Genomic DNA, 13,849 nt, shown 5'->3' with positions numbered 1-13,849 from the left:
ATCATAACAAGTGCCCTCCTTATTACCCATCATCCATCTAGCCCATCTCCCACCCACCTCCCTCCATCAACCCATAGTTTGTTTTCTATTGTTAACAGCCTTTTGTGGGGGTGCCTGGGTGGCTCAGTCAGTTGAGCTTCCAACTTTGGCTCAGGTCATGATCTCGTGGTTGATGAGTTTGAGCCCCGCATCAGGCTCTATGCTGACAGCTCAGAGCCTGGAGCCTGCTTCAGATTCTGTGTCTCCTTCTGTCTCTGCCCCTCCTCTGCTCATGCTCTGTCTCTCTCTGTCTCAAAAATAAATATAAATTAAAAAATAAAATAAATAAAATAAAAAAATTAAAAAAATTTTTAATATTAAAAAAATTAGAAAAAAACGAGTCTCTTGTGGTTCTGGGGTGTCTGGGTGGCTCAGTCAGTTGAGAATCTGACTTTGGCTCAGGTCATGATCCCACAGTTTGTGAGTTCGAGCCCCACGTTGGGTCACTGCTGTTCAGTGACTGCTTAGGATCCTCTGTTACCCTCTCTCTCTCTGCACCTCCCCCACTTGTGCTCTCTCAAAAATAAATAAACATTAAAAGTCTCTTGTGGTTTGTTTCCCTTTTGTCTACTGCTCCCTTTCCCATATGTTCTTTGGTTTTGTTTCTTAAATTCCACATATGAGTTAAATCATACGGTATTTGCCTTTCTCTGATTGACTTATTTTGTTTAGCATAATACATTCTAGCTCCATCTGTGTCATTGCAAAAGCTAAGATTTTGAGTAATATTCTATTATCTATCTATCTATCTATCTATCCCACATCTTCTTTATCCATTCATCAGTCTATGGATATTTGGGCTTTCTCCATAGTTTTGCTATTATTGATAGTGCTGCTATAAACATTGGGGTGCATGTATCCCTTTGGATCTATATTTTTGTATCCTTTGGGTAAATACCTAGTAGTGCAATTGCTGGATTGTAGGGTAGTTCTTGTTTTTAGTTTCTTGCAGAACCTTTGTATTGTTCTGCAGAGTGGCTGCACCAGTTTTCATTCCCACCAACAGTGCAGGAGTATTCCCCTTTCTCTAAATCTTCACCAGCACCTGTTATTTCTTGTGTTGTTAATGTTAGCCATTCTGTCAGGTGTGAGGTGGTATCTCATTGTGGTTTTGATTTGTATTTCCCTGATGATGAGTAATGTTGAGCATCTTTTCATGTGTCTGTTAGCCATCTGGATGTCTACTTTGGAAAAGCATCTATTCATGTCTTCTGCCCATTTCTTCACTGGATAATTTGTTTCTTGGGTGCTGAGCTTGGTAAGTTCTTTATAGGTTTTGTATACTAACCCTCTCAAAAATTTGAGAGAGAGAGAAAAAGAGAGCGAGGCAGAGAGAGAAGGGGAGAGAATCCCAAGCAGGTTCTACATTGTCAGCCCAGAGATCATGACCTGAGCTGAAATCAAGAGTCCGATGCTTAACCGACTGAGCCACCCAGGTGTCCTAAAAATAAATTACACTTTAATAGAAGGTCCAGCTGCTTGTCTAGTTGCTACTGAAAATGTAGATGCTATGAGCAGAAACAGACTTTAAAGACCTGGCATTTTTGTACTTATGGATTTATGGGCAATTTGTGGCTAGTTTCCTCCCTGCGTGGTGCTACAGAAGAACCAGAGGACTAAGTTAGGTGGAAAGGTGATACTGCTGTAATTGTTGCACACATTTAAATTCTAAGGTCCTAGTAACATTCCTTAAGATGCTTGTTCCCAATAAACAAAAAAATAAACTCAGCTATAAGGTAGGCTTCCCAACATCCTTTGTGATGGTCTTCTTAGGTGCTGCTTATACTGAACTCTTCCAAAAACTGTGAGAGTTGACAGCACCTTTTCCAACCCACCAGACTTGTATTTGCATTTTTGATGATGATACAATAGCTTCAGGTCCATAGCTCAGTGAAATACAGTGTTCTGTGTTGAAGGAAAATGAGTGATGAGGACATGTTGTACTCTACTGATTGAACATAACGCAAGGACGACTTTGGTTTGATGTGTTTGTATTATCTAAAAATCTTGCTTCTGGCAATGCTTTGGCTCTCTTAGTCATCCTGCAAGGCCACAGGCCTGTCTGCACCCCTGTCCTCTGCATTGGCCTGCCTTTGTCCTGTGCCAGTCTTTCAGTGCAGCACAGCAAATGGCTTTTCTATCATAGAGGACATCCTGTTAGGGGCCAATGAAGAATATAGGTCCTTTAAAAAAACAAACCGGATTTCTTCATCTCTATGTGGTGATATTTTTCTCCATAAAAATAACAAAACTTTTAGGTTTTAGTTTTGTAACATTTGGATACCTCTATCAGATGATTTTGAAGGGAGCAGGTACAAATTTTGATTAGCCACTTTTTAAAAAAACTTTTTTTAATGTTTTTTGTTTCTGAGAGAGAGAGAGAGAGAGAGAGAGAGAGCGAGCAGAGGAGGGGCAGAGAGAGAGAGTGAGACACAGAATCCAAAGCAAGCTCCAGGCTCCGAGCTGTCATTACAGAGCCCAACATGGGGCTTGAACCCATGAACCATGAGATCATAACCTGAGCTGAAGTTGGACACTTAACTGACTGAGCCACCCAGGCACCCCTTAATTAGCCACTTTTTAAAAATTTTATTTTGAGAGAGAGAGAGAGAGAACAAGAGAGAGCAAGCGGTGGAGAGGGGCAGAGGGAGAGAGAGAGAGACAGAGAGAAAGAGAGAGAGAGAGAGAGAGAGAGAGGGAGTCAGAGAGAGAATCTTAAGCAGGCTCTATGCTCAGTACAGAGCCTGATGCAGGGCTAGATCCCATGGACCTGGGATCATGACCTATGCTCAGATGAGCAACCAACTTCCAGGTGCCCCTCAATTAGCTACTTTTAAAGAAGTTATTGTGGTTACTTCTTATCACAATAGAGATAAGATAGAGATCTTATTTGATAAAGAATCAGCTGGCAAAGGAGTGATTCTTCAGGGCTCCTAGTTACCTGACTAGTTAAAGTATGTTAAAGAATGTCACAAAGATGTGATATGGAGCCTTTTGAGTGCACACAATCTCTTCAACTATTTCTTCAAGAACTGTTGAAAAGTGTTAGCTTATTAGAAGACTTATAAGTCATATAAGCTGAAACTATGCCTTAAGCTAATTTCTCAATGGGAAATACATACATACATACACACAGATTTTATTTTTAAACGAGAAATATAGTTATAACAGCTATAGTTTTGAAAATTATTTATCATATTTAGTTACATTTATCAAAAAAAAAAACAAACTCAAGGGGACTTTTTCTCTTGTTTGTTTATGTGATGACATAAAACTTCCCAAAGAAAGGGTTAAGAATGTTATCATTCTCATGGTCTTTAGAATTCATCTGGTTGAAGATGGGAATCCAAGTTTGAGAAGGGAAGAGAAAGAGAAGATGATGCATTTAAACAATTGTGCCTTGGTCAACAGGTGTTCTGTTTATTGCTTTCTATCCAGATTTATTAGCCATCATCTACCTTAAAGGAAAATCCCAGGGGTTGCTAGCATATGAAGGGATAACAGGCAAGATTTTCAAATCTCCATGACCAAGGCTCTCATCCTGTAGACCTCATCTTAGTCCACTGTGGGACTTTGTCAGTTGTGAAATATTTCTCCTTTTGTATTGCCCAAGAAAATACAGAGTGGACTTCTCAGGTGTGCTTGAAATATGGGCTAAATAGAATTCAGTCTTAGATATTAGACTATTGGACCAGATTAGGCTGCTGTCTATTCAAATCCCATGAACTTATTTTTTAAATATCTACCTTATATTAATTTGCTTCTACCTTTTTTTTTAAGTTAATTTATTTTTAGAAAGAGAGAGCACAAGTGAGGGAGAAGTAGAGAGAGAGAGGGAGTGACAGAATCCCAAGCAGGCTCCACATTATCAGCACAGAGCTTGATGTGGGGCCTGAACCCACAAACTGTGAGATCATGACCTGAGCTGAGACCAAGAGTTGGATGCTTAACCAGCTGAGCCACCCAGATGCCCCATTTTGCCTTCTACCTTTTAATGAAGTACCAAAAGTAAGGGTAAAAAGTCCAGTAAATAATGCTTGTTCCCACCAAAAATGACTATACTCTTCACCCTTGTCCTCCCACGAGATCCTCAGAATTAATCCTAGTATTTCAGGGACTATTTGACAGCTCCGTGTTTAATATCAGTAGGATTTTCTTGGGGACCCTGGCTGGCTGAGTTGGGAGAGCATGCAACTCTTGATCTTGGGGTTGTGAGTTCAAACCCACGTTGGGCTTAGAGATCACTTTTAAAAAAATCAGTAGGGTTTCATTACAAGAAAATAGGAATCCAGCCTCAGAATACTCGAGAGGAGTCCCTAGAACACTTTGATTTCTTGACATTCAGAGTTATCCTGTTCTTCTAGAAACAGCACAGTGTATTTTTTTTTAATGTTTATTTTTTTTATTTTTGAGAGAGAGAGAGAGAGAGAGAGAGAGAGAGAGAGAGAGAGAGAGAGAATGAGAGCAGGGGAGGGGCAGAGAGAGAGGGAAACACAGAATCCAAAGCAGGTTCCAGGCTCTGAGCTGTCAGCACAGAGCCCAACGTGGGCCTTGAACTCACGAACTGTGAGATCATGACCTGAGCTGAAGCTGGATGCTAAACCAACTGAGCCATTCCACAGACTCTGGAACCTGAATATGTGGTGTTGGATCCTGATTCTGCCAGTTAACAGCCATAAGATCTTGAGCAAGTTACTGAACCTATACGTGTTAAGTATAATAAATGTTTTCTACTATTACTATATTTATTAAAATCAGTGGTGCTACTTAATATAATTTCTTAGCATCCCTACTCATTTTTAGAAAGTTAATATAAAGATACAACAAATAATCCCAATTCTCTCTCATAAGTTACTTAGGCTGGGGGTGGGATGTTCACATAAGATATTATTTTTGTTTGTTTTGATACCATTTTACTTTTAGAATGACTTTAATAAATGTTCCACTTACTATCAGGGCAGGATTCTTACAGTTGGTGCTTTTTAAAAAAAATTTTAAAATTTAAAATTTTATTTTATTTCTTAAGTGCTCAATATTTATTGACGAAATGAGCTCCTGTGACCAAGTGTTAACCATAATTCCAAATTTAAATCTCCCTGGAGCCTAATATTATTCACAATTCCAAACCTAAAGATATTCTGCATCTAACTTCTAGGTCAGTCAGAGAAAGACAGATATATGATTTCACTCATATGTGGAATTTGGGAAACTCAACCAATGAACATAGGGGAAGGGAAAGAAAAATAAGATAAAAACAGAGAAGGAGGCAAACCATAGAGACTTTTTTTGAAGTTTATTTATTTATTTTGGAGAGAGAAAGAACGCAAGTGGGGAAGGGGCAGAGAGAGAAGAACGCAAGTGGGGAAGGGGCAGAGAAAGAGAATCCCAAGCAGGCTTTGCACCACCAGTGCATAGCCCGATGCAGGGCTTGAACTCGTGAACTGTGAGATCATGACCTGAGCTGAAGTTGGATACTTAACTGATTGAGCCACCCAGTGGCTCTTAAATACAGAGAACAAACTGAGGGTTGAGGGAGGGGAGGAAAATGGGAGGTGGTGGGTTAAATGGATGATGGGCATTAAGGAGGGCACTTTTTGGGATGAGCACTGGGTGTATTATATAAGAGATGAGTCATTGGGTTCCACTTCTGAAGCCAGGACTACACTGTATGTTAACTAACTTGAATTTAAATTAAAAGCAATAACAACAACAAAAATTTTTCTTTTGTCCTTATATCATCATTCTGATCATTATCTCTCACTCCATTCTCACACACAGGCCATGTACAGAGTGATGATCCAGATTCCAAATGATGTAGAAAGTGCTTTTTAATTCCCTTCTGTTAACGTGAAAACAAAGCTGAAGGCTCTTGTTTTTGGAAATGTTCACAAGGTCTTAGGATGGTGACTGTCATGCTATCCTTGGGTATAATATACTATACTTGGATACAAATTTGCTAGGACAAATAAGGCACAGTTTACATTTTAGAGTCTCTCTGGGAGTTCCATGAAATTGCAATTACTACTACATATCCTGTCCAAAGATGCAACATTCAATAAGGGAATTTCTTGATGTCTGTAATTTGGATCAATTTGAAGAGTTTCTGCTTAAGGTATTTACACATTTTTCTAAGGGTAGGAAGAACACTAAATTCGGTGTGTGTGACATACTTGAGAAAGAAACAAACAATTGAGAAATATAGACTATTTCTCATGCACAACTTTATTGATGGTATTTGACACCCCATGTTTCTAGTTATTGTATCTCTTAGCCCAAGGCCCAATGAGCATCTGCATAATTTGGAATTTTCCTGAACGGTGTATGTGTAATGTTTTTTCAAGTTTCTTTCCAGTCAGTGAGCCTTTTTTCTCAGGCTGCCCCTCATTTCATATCACTCAGTCCCACCAGAACCTATACTCAATCACTGATTCTGGTAACCTCTACTGTAGCTCTCCTATCTTCCTTCTGAAGTAGTGAAAGGAACTCATCATGCTTGCTACAGTGACTACTGTCCAAGATTTAATTAATTCTGACCATGTCTGTTCTTTGATAACTGTAAAGTCTCAAGTGAAAGTATTCTCTGTAAGCCTGTCAGTGTCCTTAATGACATCGCCAGGGTTGTGGATCAAAGACAAAGATCTTGATCATCGATGTTCTTGTCTTACCATTGCAATATAGTTGATACAAGAAGATTCTTCATGTCTGAAATCTCAGTTCACTTTTCTTCCATGACTTCCAGTTAAAAAAAAAATTGAGTAGGTGAGAGTGGAATTACAGTATTCCACTGTACAGTATTAACTGTATTTTTAGTTACCTGAGAGTTAGTTTCAGGGCCATGTGGCCCACATAAAAACAATACATTTCTCCCAAACTTGCTCCAACAACTCGTCAGATTAATGCATGTTAATGAATGTATGCTAATCATTCATGCATGGATCATTCATATATCAGAAATAAATTGATATTCTTCAGAGTGAGTACCATAGAGTGGAGAAGGCCCAGACATTTAAGTCACTTATTGTTGGTAAGGGTTTTGCACTTCAGTTTTTCATATTTGAGAATAATATTTTTTTTGGGTGACTGGGTGGCTCAGTTGATTAAGCATCTGACTTTGGCTCAGGTGATGATCTTGCAGTTCATGAGTTTTAGCCCCGCATCTGGCTCTGTGCTAACAGCTCAGAGCCTGGAGCCTGCTTCAAATTCTGTGTTTCCCTCTCTCTCTGCCCCTCCCCTGCTCATACTCTTATCTCTTTCTCTCTCAAAAATAAATAAAACATTAAAAAAATTAGGGCGTCCAGGTGGCTCAGTCAGTTAAGCGTCCAACTCCAATTCAGGTCATGATCTCGTGGTTTGTGAGTTTGAGCCCCTCGAGTTTGAACCCCATGTTGGGCTTTTTTCTGACAGCTCAGAGCCTGGAGCCCATTTCTGATTCTGTGTCTCCCTCTCTCTTTGCCCCTCCCCGGCTCACGCTCTGTCTCTCTCTCTCTCCTTCAAAAATAAACATTAAAAAAATTAGACAAAAACATAATATTTTCTTCACAAATTTGTTGTACTAAGTGACGTACTAAATGTATAGCACCTAGTATTTTGCTTGTGACAGATAACTTCTTTACTAAATTATATTATTAGTGGCTTGACGTTGCTGTCTGTTACCATTAACACGCATCATCTTCACCACCATCATCACCACATCACCTCTATCTGGGAAAGCACTGCTTATCTTTACTATTCTTCCCTAAGCAAAAACCTAAGACAATAGCAAAACTCAAAGTGTCTTACAACGGATCTCAAAAAAACCTTTAGGCTTAGCTATCTTGATCTTCCATAACATGGCTTGGAAGAGAAGGTTAATAGAAGTGTAAATCTTCACTAGAATTAATCTCTTCTTATTTTATAATTCCAAGGACCTTTCTATCTAGAAGCTAGTAGAAAGTGTTTATTCAATACCTCCCCCACACACCATTTCTGGTCTGTCCTTTAAAATTGCACATGTCCCCATGAGAAGCTCTCTTGATACAATGTTTAGAATCTATCCTGAATAATTGGCTTCAATCCCAGAGAAAATAACTTTATAATTCAGAAAAGATGGTCTAAATTATACATGTGTATGTCCTGAATTATAAACTGATTTGTTTGTTGGATTGTCATTCAAAACTTTGAGATTATTATTATTATTATTTATTTTTTAATGTTTATTTGTTTTTGAGAGACAGAGAGAGACAGAGTGTGAGCATGGGAGGGGCAGAGAGAGAGGGAGACACAGAATCCAAAGCAGGCTCCAGGCTCTGAGCTGTCAGCGCAGGGCCTGATGTGGGGCTTGAACCCATGAACTGTGAGATCATGACCTGGGCCAAAGTCAGATGCTTAACTGACTGAGCCACCCAGGTGCCCTGAGGAGATTATTATTAAGGTGACTTCGTTGTCACTGAAATTTGAAACTTTTCCAAACAGTTTTAGATAAGATTAGACTGTGCCTGTGGGTTTTTTGGAGGAGGATTACAGAGGTAAAGTGCCATTTTCATTACATCATATCAAGATACCTGCTATCAACATGACATCACTATTGATGTTGACCTTGATTACATGGGTAAGGTAGTATTTGTCAAGTTTCTGTCCTGTAAGGTTACTTACCTGTCCCACTTCCCCTCTCCATACTATACTCTTTGAACAAATTCACTTTGTGTAGCCCATACTTAAGTAGTGGGGAGTTCTACTATACCTCCTCGAGGGCAGAGTATCTATATAAGTTATTTGGAATTCTTCTGCATGAGAGATTTGTCTGTTCTCTCTTATTTATTTATTCAATGGTGTATTCATATCAATATGGACTCGGGGCTATTACATTGAGTTTCTATATTTTTAGAAAATAGAAGACCCAGACTAAAGTAGGAAAGAAATTAAAAAATACCTAGGTGTTTCATTGCAAATGTATTCTCTTTTTAAGTACTTGTAAGAAAAGTTCATCACTATTCCCTTTTTTCCCTACTAGTCATGCTGGTGTGGATATACAATTTCCATAATTTTACAAAACTTAAAACATATATAAGAATAGGAGTTAGTTTATATTTTAAAATAAAAAACATGAATTTGAGGACTTTTATCTCTTTAGAAGTTCAATGTTAGGAAATATTAGAAGTATGGTACTCAACAGAATATAGCAAAACATAGTCTGTATCATGACTTTCAGTCTTAGCCTAACAAGTAAGATGTTTTGTACATCACAAGATACAGTGGATATTCCAAAGAAGGGTCAATTTGTTTTACTACCCCTGAAAAACAATCTAGTGATTGCTTTATAATTTCTCTTGAAAGCTATTTCTCTTCTTAAAGGAGAGACTTATACTACTTCTGATTTCATATTTCCTACCTCAAACAGGGGGTTTATGCCATCCAGGTTCCACAATGATGACCAAAAGTATTACATTTGATTCCAAACCTGCTTACTGGTCAAACTTGTGTTTTTAAATTCCATACTTTAGTTAAAATTATGAAAATCTAGAAGAGTGTGATAAGAGTGTAATAAACAGTAGTTGTTCATATGAAAGCCGAACTTAATACTGTGGAAAGACATGCTAGATGTAATTTGTTGAATTTGAGGAATTTGAAAAAAATTACAAATTCAGATTACTTAGCAAGTATTTAACTTGTTAAATACTTCATTGTATTTAGCATTTAACATTGTATGTAAGTATTTAACTCATTAAATACTTCAATGGTACTTCACTTAGAAAACTTCAAAGTGCAAATCATAGACATTGCATTATAGGTAGGCTGGCTATACCTCCTGGCTTGTCTGGAACTGTTTGTTTTATGGTGGGAGATCCAGTATCCCACACACAATTTAGCATTTTCCCTGAAATGAAGCATTACCATTAGTATTTGCCTTAAAGTAAATCAGAATGGGTTGGACTTTTGTTTGGTACTGGCAGCTTCTGCCATGGCCTCTTCTCTGGTGTGGGAGATGCATGTGCGGCAAGCAGAGATGGCTTATTGGACAAGTTTTGTTTTGTAAAAAGAATTTACTGAAGAAAGGTGCCCTGAAGTAGGCAAAAAGGCAATACTCTGAAAATTTTGGGTTGAAGTATTTATAAATTTCTAAGTGAAAAAATTACTATCTGTGGTAAGAATATTTTCTTATTTAAAAAATGTTATTTCTACACATAAAAGTTCATTGAAGGTGTCAACATTCAAAAAAATTTTTTTTGTTTTTTTATTTTTGAGAGAGAGAAAGAGCAAGTGGGGGAGGGGCAGAGAGGGAGAGAAAGAAAGAATCTGAAGCAGGCTTCAGGCTTTGAGCTGTCAACACAGAGCTCAATGCAGGGCTCAAACTCACAAACTGCGAGATCATGACCTGAGTAGAAACCAAGAGTCAGACACTTAACCAACTGAGCCACCCTGGCGCTCTGAAGGTGTCAACATTTTAAAATTTATTGACTATAGGGGCGCCTGGGTGGCTCAGTCGGTTAGGCGTCCAACTTCCGCTCAGGTCATGGTCTCGTGGTCCGTGATTTCGAGCCCCACGTGGGGCTTGTGCTGACAGCTCGGAGCCTGGATCCTGTTTCGGATTCTGTGTCTCCTTCTCTCTCTGACCCTTCCCCATTCATGCCCTGTCTCAAAAATAAATAAATGTTAAAAAATAATTTAAAATGTATTGACTATAAAACACTACTTTGAAAATGATTGCAGGCAATTTTGTGGGGGAAAAACAACCACCACCAAAAACAAACTAGTGAAAGCATATAAGAAAAACTATATCAGGGGTGCTTGGGTGGCTCAGTGACTTGAGCTTCTGACTCCTGATTTCGATTCAGATCATGGCCTCATAGTCATGAGATGGAGCCCCCATCTGAGCCCCCCCTTGAGCCTAGTGTGGGGTGCAGAGCCTCTTGGGATTCTTTCTCCCTCCCTCCCTCTCTGCCCCTTTCTCACTCATGATTTCTCTCTCTCTCAAAATAAATGAATAAACTTTTTTTTTTTTAAAGAAAAACTACATCAGTTAGAAGAATTCCAGTGACTCAGGATTACAAAGACATGGTTAAGAAACTGATTAAAGTATGTGAATGCATATCAGTACTACTTAATTATCCTGCTTATTTTATTTTAAAATATTCACATAATTAATATAAAGATTTTAAACATTTTTTAAATACATATGTACATACATTTTTAGCAAGAATTTTAATTGAGAATAGTTTTTAAATAAAGCAGTTTGTCATTCAATAAGTAAATATTTCAAAAAATTATATAATTTTAATTAGCAACCTCTTCATTCTCAAAAGCTTGATAGTTTGATAATAATTTATATGGTCACCCACAATATTGATGTGGAACTCCAATCATTGATTTCAGAATCAAAGAAAGGTCCTTCTTTGGTCTTTATTTTAGAGGTTCAACTCTATTTCTTTCATTGTTTGTAAACTTTGAATATTTATTTATTTATTTATTTATTTATGTGATTATTATTATTATTATTATTATTTTATTCTCAAACTAGTTAACATACAGTGTAGTCTTGGCTTCAGAAGTAGAATCTAGTGATTCATCACTTACATATAACACCCAGTGCTCATTCCAAAAAGCACCCTCCTTAATGCCCTCACTCATTTTCCCTACCTCCACCTCCATCAACCCTCAGTTTGTTCTCTGTATTTAGGAGTCTCTTATTGTTTGCCTCCCTCTCTATTTTTACCTTATATTTCCTTCCCTTCCTCTATGATCATCTGTTAAGTTTCTCAAATTCCACATATGAGTGAAATCATTTGATATCTTTCTCTAATTTTGTTTAGCACAATACCCTCCATTTCCATCCATGTTGTTGCAAATGACAAGATTTCATTCTTTTTCATCACTGAGTTGTATTCTGGTATCTATCTATCTATCTATCTATCTCTATCTATCTATCTATCACATCTTCTTAATCCATTCATCAGTCGATGGACATTTGGGCTCTTTCCATAATTTGGCTATTGTTGATAGTGCTGCTATAAACACTGGAGTGTATGTGCCCATGTACCTCAACTCTATTTCTAAATAAAAAAACAATGTTTCATATTATCCTTTTTTTTGCCAGTAATTATCTATTTCATTGATTAATAAACTCAAACGGGGATTAGTTTCAGTTGTATGGAACAAAACAAGATAGAAGAAACTAAATAAAAATTTATTTCAGTCTCCAAATAAAAAGTAGTGGATAGAAAGCTGGCCATTGATCCAAAGTCTGTGCTCTTATTTATTGCTTGGTATGTAGGAGTTATAGTGCTTTCAAGTGTAAGTAAAGAAAATCCAACTACAAGTATCCCACTTAAACATAAGGAGTTTAATTCTCCATGTAATGATAAATCTGGAATTAGTGGAAGTTCCAGGGTTAGTTGATTTTGTGGTTCAGCGATGTCCTTAAGGATCCAGGTCTTTTTAATCTTTTAGCAATCTGTGACTGGAAGACAGATCAACAACAACCAGAGAAAAAGAAAAGGGTCTCATCTGTTGCATTTCCTGCTATTATCAGAGAAAACTTTTCTAAGAAATCCTACAGCAGATTTGCCTGTAGGTCCCATCAGCCAGAATTGGGTCACATGCCCATGCGTTAACAAATCACTATCAAGGGAAATGAGACATCATGTAATGTCATGATTATGACAACAGTCATAATTCACCTCTTGAGAATTAACCTTACATAAAGGAATGAAGCCCCAAACAAGTCTGATTTGTTATCAAGGAAGAAGGGGCCTAACTGTTGGGTACCTTATCAACAGTGTTTGTAACAATTAGCCATCTCCTAATTAGCCATCATGATCAATTATGTTGTGGCTTCCTTCCTTCAAATGTTATAATCACACTAAACCTGTGGGAATTTTCCTGTTAACCGCAGTTGGTAGACATGTTTTCATGTATTGCAAAATGAATCTTCAATGATGACAATAAAGCTTGAGACTCTTTTCTTTTCAAGATATCCTCACGTCTCTTGGATAAATTGGATACATACTCCACTACCATAGTGTTAATTTAAAAAAGTATTATTGAAAACCTAATATATGCAAAGTAATCCCTGAATTGTGGTGGGATATAGAATCAATAAAGTATGGTTTCTGTCTTTAAGGATCTTAGATTATAATAAGCATAAATATAATCATCATTATCTAAGCTCGTGACAATTTTATTGTCTAAGTAGAGTAAATTTCAGGAAACATTGAGACCTGTTGGCCAGTTATTCTCCTAGGGAAAAACTTAATTCCAGTTACATAAAAATTAAAAAAATCAGTACCTTATGTTCTTTCCTACATTTAAAATAAAATCCTAATCCAGGTTTATATAATAAAGATGCTGTCAAAATTGGCAATCTGTCTGGAAGAAAACAAAAATTAGATCTATTCCTTACATCATTCATTAAAATAAATGATAGATCAAAATTTAAGAAAAGAAAATATTAGAGAAAATAGGGAACGTGGCAGAAAACGAGACAGAAACCTAGAGCATAAAGGAGAAGGATGATATATTTCATCATATAAAAATAAAAATTAATTTGACAAAAGACCACACACAAATTCTAAATATAAGTGACAGTTGGAAAGAGCAATAACTGATATCACTGAACAAGGATTATATCCCTAAAATAAAAAGATTCCTGTATGTTTTTGCATGTGCAGGTGTTCTTCTGTACTATACAATTAACATGAGTGGGTGCTTGGAAAGTTCTCAAATCCTTTTTTAATTAGCTCAACTTAAGAGGTGTCTATCGCTGTACGTGCAGAGAAGGTTAGCCTCCTACCTAGGCAAAACACCAGTCAGGCTGCTACAGTTTTCACAACCAAAT

Source organism: Panthera pardus, unplaced genomic scaffold, assembly GCF_024362965.1.
Source record: "Panthera pardus isolate Hobbes unplaced genomic scaffold, ASM2436296v1 HiC_scaffold_13, whole genome shotgun sequence".
Classification (NCBI taxonomy): Eukaryota; Metazoa; Chordata; class Mammalia; order Carnivora; family Felidae; genus Panthera; species Panthera pardus.
The sequence above is the reverse complement of the archived record's forward strand: the minus strand, read 5'-3'. Positions refer to the sequence as shown.